We start from the raw sequence: 10191 nt of genomic DNA, 5'->3' as shown, positions 1-10191 counted from the left end.
TATTCATGCTATATTGTGTTTTCTTGCTGGGCCTTGGCTCATGGGTGATGTGTGGTGCAGGTAAAGGTAAAGAAAAGCTCACCCAGCCTTGAGTGGAGAGCTTAGGTGGTGATGTGTACATTTGCGGCCGCTTGACCACCACGGCCAAGGAGTTCTCAGAGGAACTAGGGGGTTTACCCTATTTTTGCCGCTTAGGTCGGCGGGTTTGTAAATTTGAAACAGTAATGACCATTTTGAGTTGTAAATAACTTGTAAATGTTTTTGATGGGCCTATGAACAGTTTTGTGTATTAAATACAATATATCCTTTCCTTTTGATTGGTTTTCCACCTTAGCTTGTTAATAATACCTAGAAGCACGTTTTTAACCAAAGGACTCGGGTAGCGAGTTAAATTTCCGGTTCACTGTTCACCGTAACTGTTCTGGGGTAACCAGGGCGTTACAAGAAAGCTTGGGAAGTTGAAGAGCAAGTGTGGCCTGAATTCATCCTTCGGGTAAGAAGCCTAACATTAAATTATCTGAGTTTATGCTGAGTTTTGATAGAATTGTAAGTTTATGCATGTAAGCTGAATGGTGATCACTCTTGGTTATTTGGGTGAGTTTTGGGATTAGTTTTTGTTAGGTTTTGCTACTGGGACCATTATAATACTACTGCGATGATTAAATTGAGTTGTGGGTTAAATTGGCTGGTTTTTGGTTGTTAAAATGGGGGATTTTCTAGGTTCGAAGGAGTTCGGGTTGCGGCTCTGTTCTTGGTGAGCTGTGGCCCTCTAGAACAAATGGAAGGCCAAAATGAAGGGCGGGCCGCGGCGCCCCTTTGGTTGGGCCGCGGCATGCGTCTGCAGAAAGGGGAGGCTGACCCTCTGATTGAGTCAGGCTACGGCACAAGGCCTTGGGGCTGTGGCTCTTAAGGGGTTTTTGGACCCTGAGAAGGTTTTAGGCTCGGGAATCCAAAAGTTAAGGCTCAGGATGGATTTTATCACCCGGATTGATAGAATTCAAGGTCCCGGGGATTAGAATTTCATTCCAAAGTTATTTAATGGATTAGAACTTGATGGATAGATGTTGTTGATACATTGTGACTAGGTTTTCAGCAAGGCTCGGACTAGGGGACTGTGCTCAGGATATCGGTGCTCGGAAAGCTTGGGGCACAAGTAAGAAAACTGTTGTACCCGTAGAGAAGGGTGTGGCCCTATAGTTTGTATGGCAGGGCATGGCCCTCTGTGATTATGTTGCAGGGCGTAGCCCTATTGTTTAGTTTTTTATTTGTTGATTATATGTTATGTATTGCATATTTGTGAATGAACGACAAGGGCCAGAAATGGCGAAGGCCGAGAACGATAGGAAGCCGAGTACGGCAAGGGGCCGGGAATGACGTTAAGCACGTGGAGTGCGAGGCCGAGTACGGTAAGGGCCAGGAGCGACGTTTAGCACACGGAGTGCAAGTTGCTAGGGTGAGACCCTTCTCGGATGCCTGAGTCATCCTGACGGTGTAGACCGCGAACCTAGGGCTTGGTAAAGCCCTCGGACGGCATGGCCGCTATGTGTTTAGCCTGTTGGCTGCCTTGTTATATGCTGCTTAATAGTTATGCATATGTTGATTGCTTGTGTGGAGTTTTCTTGCTAGGCTTCGGCTCACGGGTGCTCTGTGGTGCAGGTAAGGGCAAGGGAAATGTTGACCAACCATGAGTATAGCCAGCGTGAAGCAGCGTGTACATGTTCGGCCTGCCTGGCTGCCACGGCCAGGGGTATTTTTGGGATATGCTATGTATCAATCCAAATTTTGTCGTTTAGTCGACTTTAATCATGTTTTTGAGTTGTAAATATTTTTAAACAGTATTTTGGGATCCCAAATGTATAATGCTTTATAATTTCAAAAGAATGATTACATTTTCGAAATTGCATGACCTTTATTACTGTTTAGCCACCCACACTTTTAACCTAAAACCTCGATTAACGAGTTAATTGCACGTTTAAAATTCACTTAGTAATGACTCTAAGAAAGTACGGCGTTACAGTTGGTATAATGAAGAAGTAAATAAACTTGAATGTTTGTTATTTAAGTTAATAAATTAAATATGGGTATTTTAAAATATGCATATCAAACTAGTAATAAATTACAATATATAATGTGTGTGAAAATAAATCTTCCGAGCTTTTATATATAAACATACATTGGACAAGTACTACGTTATAATTTCACATAAATATATACATATATTTTATAAATTTATACATATTACAAACCCTATAGAGAGAAAGAAAAAAAATATTCATTATATTATATCTATATGGTGATAGGTCTCTCTCAATATATGTACGTAAATTAACAAATAGCACCGCCAAATATATTTGTATAAATGCTATTGAACAATTACTTGACTATATGTATCTGAAAATGCTAATACCGGTCGCAAAAAGATTGAAAATAATGACAGGCATCTAACCAGGTAATTTGAAATGATTTTATCGTTATTATTTTTTTTATCTTAGAATTTAATGATATAGTTGGATGTGCATATGGGAGATCAACCAGCAATATATAGTCATGATGAGTTCTGTCGTTTCTTTACTTGAAGCATTTAAATATAATAGGTATAAACCACGTACATTTGCTTAATTTTGTTTATTATTATATTTTTTAATTATCATTTAAATTTTAAATAAATAAATAGTATTATATATTATAAAAGAATAATACAACCATCTTTTAAATAAAATTAAGACAATAGTTTTAAAATAAATAAATAATATCATAATTTTTTTTGTCATATACACACCTTTTACATATAAAAATATGATGCATTCTAATTTTAAAGTAAACTATTTGAATTTGTTTATTAGTATTAAATTTAGCTTTCATAATAATTTAAATGTTCCTATTTTTATGTTTGATTTATATATTATATATAGTAATTTTAATTTTAAAATTAAATACTTTTTTTCTAATTTTAAAAAAAATATTTGATATAATAAAATATTAAGAAATTATAAATTAAAAGTATAAATTTAAAAAGTTTATTTGATCAAATTTTAATAATTTAATCAAAAGAATTACCGCGAACATAAATTTATATATAAATGAATGACTAGAGTAATTAAAATAAGTACTTTCTCATTAAAAATTTAAATGACAAAATAAGAAATATGTATATTTATGTCTTATATCACTGTTACATATATGTTTAGATAAATAAATATAAAGTGACAAAATAAATAAATAATTAATGAAAGAAAGAAAACAATAAACTTAAACACATAAATATTTTTTGTTATAATTTTTAAAACATAATTGATAAAGCAATTTAAATCTTTTAATATGAATATTTAAAATATGTAATGAGAATTTATTATGACTTATTTATTATTTTTTTCTTTTTATTTTAAATTTATTTACCATATTTAGATAATTTTTTTTTATTATTTTTATTTATTTATATTATTTCGATGATTTTAAAACTAAAGTTGTTATATAACAATTAAAAAAGTATTAAATCTATTGTAAAACAATAATTTTGATTAATCTCACATCTTATAGGAGTTTTTTTAGTCCATCAGTTAGATTTGAAGGACTTAATCCTTCATGCATTTTTGAGGCATTTTTAAGCCATTGGATATAGGGTGAATGGTTGGATTGTGACTTTTGGGTCAAACTGTGCTGAAATACATATGTACTCTTTGATAGCCTTTCAGTTGAGAAAGGACCAACTATCGTTTTCCAAAAAAAATATTGTTTATTTTTTACTAATTGTAAACACCCAAATAGGCTCCAAAAATGTATACCCTGATTTGAAAGTGATCTTATTAGAAGAACGTTCAAGAAAAATTCATGGAGTTTTCGACTGAAAGAGCATGGTGGGACTAAGACTGGGATTGGGAACCCCAAAAACAAAAGGGTATTTTGGTCTCATTCTACTCATAGCTACTACTTCTTTCAACAATAGCAGCAATGTCAACATAGTGACACTGAATCACTGCACTACTCTCAAACAACTCCATTAACTTCACGCTCACTCCATCGTCACCAGCCTCCTCTCTTCCTCTCATGCCCACTTATTTCTCACCACTTTCCTCTTCTTTGCAACTTCACTTTCTCACAACAATAACAATGGCAGATTGAGCTACGTCCTCTCTCTGTTCAACCTCATTCAAAACCCATCTACATTTTCCTTCAACAACATCATCAGAGCCCACTCTTTTTTCTCCTCACTGCTACAGTCTCTCCTCCTCTTCTCCTGCATGCGCCGCCTCTCCCTCCCTCCTAACTTTCACACCTTCTCCTTCGTCCTCAACGTCTGCGCTCAGCTGGGCCCCGGAAATACCGACGCCATTTCCATCGCCCAAGCTCTTCGCTCCCAATTCCTCAAGTTTGGCTTCAACATAGAATCTTTTGTCTCCAACATCCTCATCCGCGTCTACCCTGTCAGTCGCTGCCTCTCCGACGTGCATCAGGTATTCGATGAGGACCCTCAACACAAGGATGTTGTCTCTTACAACACTCTAATCGATATGTTTGTCAAAGCAGGTGAAATTTTTGGTGCCCGTAAATTGTTCGACAAAATGCACCTGAGAGACTCTGTCTCCTGGAGTACCATACTAGCCAGTTATGCGTAGAATAATCAGTGTGAGGAGAAAATTCGACTCTTCTATCAAATTCTTGAATTGCAAATTTTTCCAGATAACATTACCATGGTCTCGGTTTTCTCTGCGTGTTCTCAGTAGGGGGATTTAGAACGAGGCTATACTATACACGATAACATTAGCACAAATGGGATTCGTCTAGACACTTTCTTGACTACATGATTGGTCAAGTTGTATGCCTAGTATGGCTGCATTAAGATTGCTAGAAAGATATTTGACTCGAGTTTGGACAAGAACTTGTGTACATGGAATGCAATGCTCGTTGGGTTTTCCATGCACGGTCTTAGCAAGCAATTACTAAATTATTTCTTTAGAATGATAGAAGCCAGAGTTAAGCCAGATGGGGTTAGCTTTCTAAGAGTGTTGGTGGATTGCAACCATGCAGGTCTAGTAGATGAAACTAGAAAGCTCTTCAATGAGATGGAATCTATGTACATTGTTTGTCGATAGCAAAAACATTATGGGTGCATGGCTAATTTGCTGGGGAGGGTTGGTCTGATAGAATAAGCAATGGAGATGATCAGGAAGATGCCAATGGGGGTGATGTGTTCGTGTGGGGTGGGCTACTATTAGGTTGCAGGCTTCATGGGAATGTTGGTGTTGCTAAGAAAGCAGCAGAGCGTGTGATGTAGGTAAAACTAGACGTCGACAGTGTGTATTCGATCATGGAAAGCTTGTATGCGAATGCGGAGCAGTGGGAGGATGTGGTGAAGATGAGGAGGTGGAGGGAGTCGAAGAAGGTGAAGAAGAGTGTTGGTTGTAGTTTGATTCGATTGGAAGGAGTGACTCGTGAGTTTGTTATTGGGGACACACTACATCCCCAAACTGATGAGATATATTCAATTTTGAATATGGCATGTAAATATACAACTTTCAAACATTCTACCTGTAATGCTCCAAATTTCCTAATAAGGTTTATGACCTTGATTAGGAGGCCGGGAGGGCCATAATTGGTTTATTATGTGATTAAATGATAATATGCATGTTTAGGTGTATTAAATATGCATGTGAACCCATTTTTTATTAATTGGGTGATTTTCATATTTTGGCCATTTTGGGTATATTTGGCATATATGTGATATGTGTGTGGTGCATTATTATTATTTGGTTACGCCAGGGTTACTCAGCACAAGATGATCCTAGGAGGTAGGCTAGTGGGAAAGTCACAACGGGATTTATGCTTGACTCGGAGTGAGTTAAGGGGTATTTAGAGCATTACCAGGTTATTGGGTAATGGGAATACATATTTGGTGATAAATTGGGAGTTAGTAAGATCAGGGGGAAATTCTGGAGGTTTTGACTATTTTGTCCCTGGAGGTGTTTTCGGGACCTCGAGCATTAGGATTTGGTTGAGGCTACTTAAGCTTGAAGTAACCTTTTAAGAAATAAAAAGAATGTTTAGTAAGTTCTCTCTCCCTTTAAGTTCCATTTTCGTCTCCCGATCACATTTTCGAAGGAAACTTGAGTCTTAGATCTCGGATTCAAGCGAGGATCGAGGCATAACAATTCTAGGGAAGATTAGAAGCTTATTATTCGGAGGACTTAGTTGGAAACAACTCAAATTGAGGTAATTCAAGTTTTAAGTTTTAAGTTTTTTTTAAAGTTTTTAAGCTTGAATTAGACTTTGTGTTTTGATGAGTTTTTGATTGAATTGAAGCTTGGGTTTTATGGGTTTTGGATCAAGGGGATGTTTGGGAACTTTTATTTTTGAGTTTGGAGATGTTTGGATAGGTTTGGATGGATTTTGGAAGGTTTTAAAATGGAGAAATCGGGGAAAAATGGTTGGTCCAAGGTTAGGCCACGACCCTGTTCTTGGGCGCCGCGACCCAGGCTCGATGAAGCAGGTGGAAGATTTTGTGAGCTTTGGGGGCCGCGACACTGGGTATGGTGTGCCGCGGCGCTTGCCCCTGATGCTTCTATTTTGGATGGGGGTCGCGGCTCAGGGTGTTGGGGCCGCGTCGCTTGAGTGTATTTATGGCCGAAATGATGTTTTAAGCTTGGGAACTCTAACCTTAGGCCTCGGGATCATTCCTAGTACCCGGTTTAGTGGAATTTGATGTCTCGGAGGCTAGGTCTTGGTTCCGGGTTTGGTTTTAAAACTCGAACGCATTGGATCACCATTTATGGTTATGACTAGGTTATCACTAGGGGCTTGGAATCAGGATCGTGCTTGTGGCTCGTTTATTGGTAACCTATGCTTGGACCAAAGGTAAGAAAACTGCACCCCATATGTGACATGCATGGTTTTTCTTGATGCATGTTTGATGTTTGAATGTGATGCATGTGATGGACGAGAAACATGTGATTAAGGCATGCCATGAATATTGAATATGAGACTATTCAAAGCTTGAGTCTCTGTGTTTTTGCATGATTCCAGTTATGCTAGTAATTGTTAAGTAAGCATGCCGGATGACCTGTGTTGGATATTTGACATATGATATATGTTTGGTATCATTGCTTACTTGTGCATGGCCCTGACTGTTTAGATTTGGCATTGGTCACGTGTTATTGACCTAAGAGCTAGAAACGGCATAAGCGTCGTGAACGTAGAGCCGATAAAAGATTAGATCTAATCGACATCTGCATTGGATGACTCAACATGAGCATTAATGCAGGACCGACCTCAAGTTCGATGAATATATAAGCGCTTGTCTCGCCAAAGGCTAGTTACTTAGAGCCACAGTGAATATTTAGTCACATGGCTATGGGTGTCGAGCCCCGTGTGACTTACCCATCAGTCACTCATCTGTTTAAGCTAGTGACTTACCCATCAGTCACTCATCTATTTACGCTAGTGACTTACCCATTAGTCACTCATCTGATCAGAGCCATTGTAGGAAAGCCCATGTGATGGTTCTATCACACGGCTATGGGTTCTGAGCCCCATAGTGACTTGCTTGTCAGTCACTCATTATGGTTTAACAGAACCTCAAAGTGATATTCACTCATCTGTTAAGAGCTATAAGCTCTGTATGATCATTCTGATCATCATTTGAATGGCTTTGGGTGCAGAGCCCCGTGGTGACTTGCTTGTCAGTCACTCAGTATGGTTTACCAGAACCTCAAGTGTAATATCACTCATCTGATTTGAAATTACTTGATAGCAATCCAATCAGAAGGGCATGATTCCTTATCCTAGATTCCCCAGCATTATCTGAATTTATTTGCATGCCTGAATAGAGCTATGTTTGCTAGGCATGCCAGATATGATTTGATGTCATGATATGATTGTTTATGAGCATATTGAGTTTTCCTGCTGGGGTTCGACTCATGGGTGCTATGTGGTGCAGGTAAAGGCAAAAGAAAGTTGGACCATCCTTGAGTTGGAGAGCTTAGGTAGTGATGTGTACATATGGAGCTACTCGACCGCAACGGCCGAGGGTTGAAAGAGGAACTAGGGTTAAACCCTGTTTTCTGCTTAGATCGATTGATTGTAAATATTTTCTTGTAATAGACCTTTAAATTATATTTTTGGGATCCCAATGTATAAAGTAAACGTTCTAATGAAATGTTATATCTTAACCAAAATTTTTAATCCCTAAATTGCTAATCATACTTAGTTACACGATTATGGCCAAATGACTCGAGTAGCGAGTTTATCACTGTTTAAAATGTGCACCGTAACAGTCCCTGGAGTTTAGGGCGTTACAATTTGGTATTAGAGCGAGCCAAGGTTTATGGTTTTCGCAGACAAGCTGGGCATCTACACTTGTCACTGAAGATAGCTTCACTCAGGAAATGGTAACTATTTCTGTAGTTTTGTGCTTAACTGCTTAAATAGAATGTAAATGCTTTACATGCACATTGTAATAGGGAGCATGAGATTCTCATAGAGCCTGGCTCTTGACTATATGATTATATGCTCTGTGAATATATATATATATATGAATGCGATTATATGATTACCTACTCCATGAATATATAAATGTGATATGTGCATGTTGGAGTTGGAGGCATGATGTGAATGTTGGAAGAGCAGGGATTATGATTGATGTATGAATGCCATGGACATGTTTTTAGCACTGCAAGTAGTTTATGAACGTGGTGTGGTAAGATTGTTCCCGTGGGGAAAGTTCTTGATATGCTCATTATGATTAATGGGTCAAGTTATTGACTGCGGATTCAATCAGCAGATTTATATCCAAGGCAGATAATGAGGCCTGGTGGTGGTTATACTGAGGCTGAAAGTTACAGCCAGGGTATTAGTTCTTCATTTGCTCCTATGAATTTTCAGCATATGTTCACAGATTTGAAATCAAGATTGCAGAGGCATAAGGAAGAGACCAGGTGTCTGAAGCAACAACATAACCTGTCGGGAAACACTTCTTCCTTGGTTATGCCAGGAGTGGCATCGGCTTTGGCTCAACCTAGGGTTGAGAACAGATGGGAATTTCTCTGTGGAAGATTCCAGGAGTAATAATACCCTCCAGTCTTCGAGGGAGGCTTAGATCCATTCAGAGCTGAGCAATGGATGGGCATGATCAGTTCCATTCTGGACAATATGGGGCTAGTGGGTCACGATAGGGTGATCTGTATGACATATGTATTGCGGGATGATGTCCGGACATGGTGGGAAGTAGTATCCCAGACACGAGACACAGTTATGATGGACTGGAAAGAATTTAGGCAGCTGTTCAATGAAAGGTATTACTGTGATGCAGCTAAGACTACTAAGATGAATGAGTTTTTGAATCTCGTTCGGGGAAAGACACCAGTAGCCGAGTATGTTAACAAATTTGATGGGTTGGCCAACTTTGCTTTGGACATGGTACCCACAGATGTAGCTCGAAAAGAGAGGTTTGTTCAGGGATTGAATTCCAAAATAGTTCAGGGAATTAGAGTTGCCCCAGTGCATGAAATCTCTACCTATGCTCAAGTGGTAGAGAAGACTCTTGCTATTGAGAGCGTAAGAAATGAGAAGAAAAGTGCTGGAGAGCATGGAGCGTGGATAGTGGTACCTCCACTTATTGGGGCAAGCAAGAATGAAAGCTGGAAGAAAATTTATCCAATATCCACTCTGTGCAAGAAGCGTCATTTGGGAGAATGCCAAGCAAAGGCATGTTTCGCATGTGATATGGGTGGGCATATTGTGAAGAATTGCCCAAGGCTAAGAGAGGATGAGCAAAAGAGGATAGACAGCTCGACTCCAACTCGAGTGTTTATTCTGAGGCAGTCAGAGTCTGAGACTGAGACTGAGACTAGTTCCTTAGGGGTGGCAGGTCAGTTTTCTAGTTCTGATTTTTGAGTTATGCTGATTGGTTTTGGTGCTATGCTGTTCCTTTGTTTGTTGCATATAGAGAAGCATAAAGTTATTATGCAGATTGCATGGTTATGTTATGATGGGAAAAGTGATACTGTATTGGTGATTTAAGGGATGAATTGGGTTATGATGAAAATGACTCATCAGTGGTTTTGATAAAGCTGGTTATGACTGGCTTTGGTATGATCTGGGATATGGATTGGTTAAGTAAGTATGGGGCAATGCTAAATTATAAGGAAAGGATAGTAACACTTGGGTTTGAGAGTGGGAAGCCTGTGACAGTTGACAATG

General features: G+C 38.6%; 1 pseudogene; it reads left to right on the top strand.

The window, feature by feature from the left end:
• The first annotated feature begins 3851 nt into the window (after positions 1-3851).
• Positions 3852-8915, top strand: LOC133832519 (pentatricopeptide repeat-containing protein At5g61800-like; annotated as a pseudogene).
• Positions 8916-10191: the final 1276 nt, after the last annotated feature.

Source organism: Humulus lupulus, chromosome 4, assembly GCF_963169125.1.
Source record: "Humulus lupulus chromosome 4, drHumLupu1.1, whole genome shotgun sequence".
In the NCBI taxonomy this organism is placed as follows: Eukaryota; Viridiplantae; Streptophyta; class Magnoliopsida; order Rosales; family Cannabaceae; genus Humulus; species Humulus lupulus.
The sequence above is the reverse complement of the archived record's forward strand: the minus strand, read 5'-3'. Positions and strand labels throughout refer to the sequence as shown.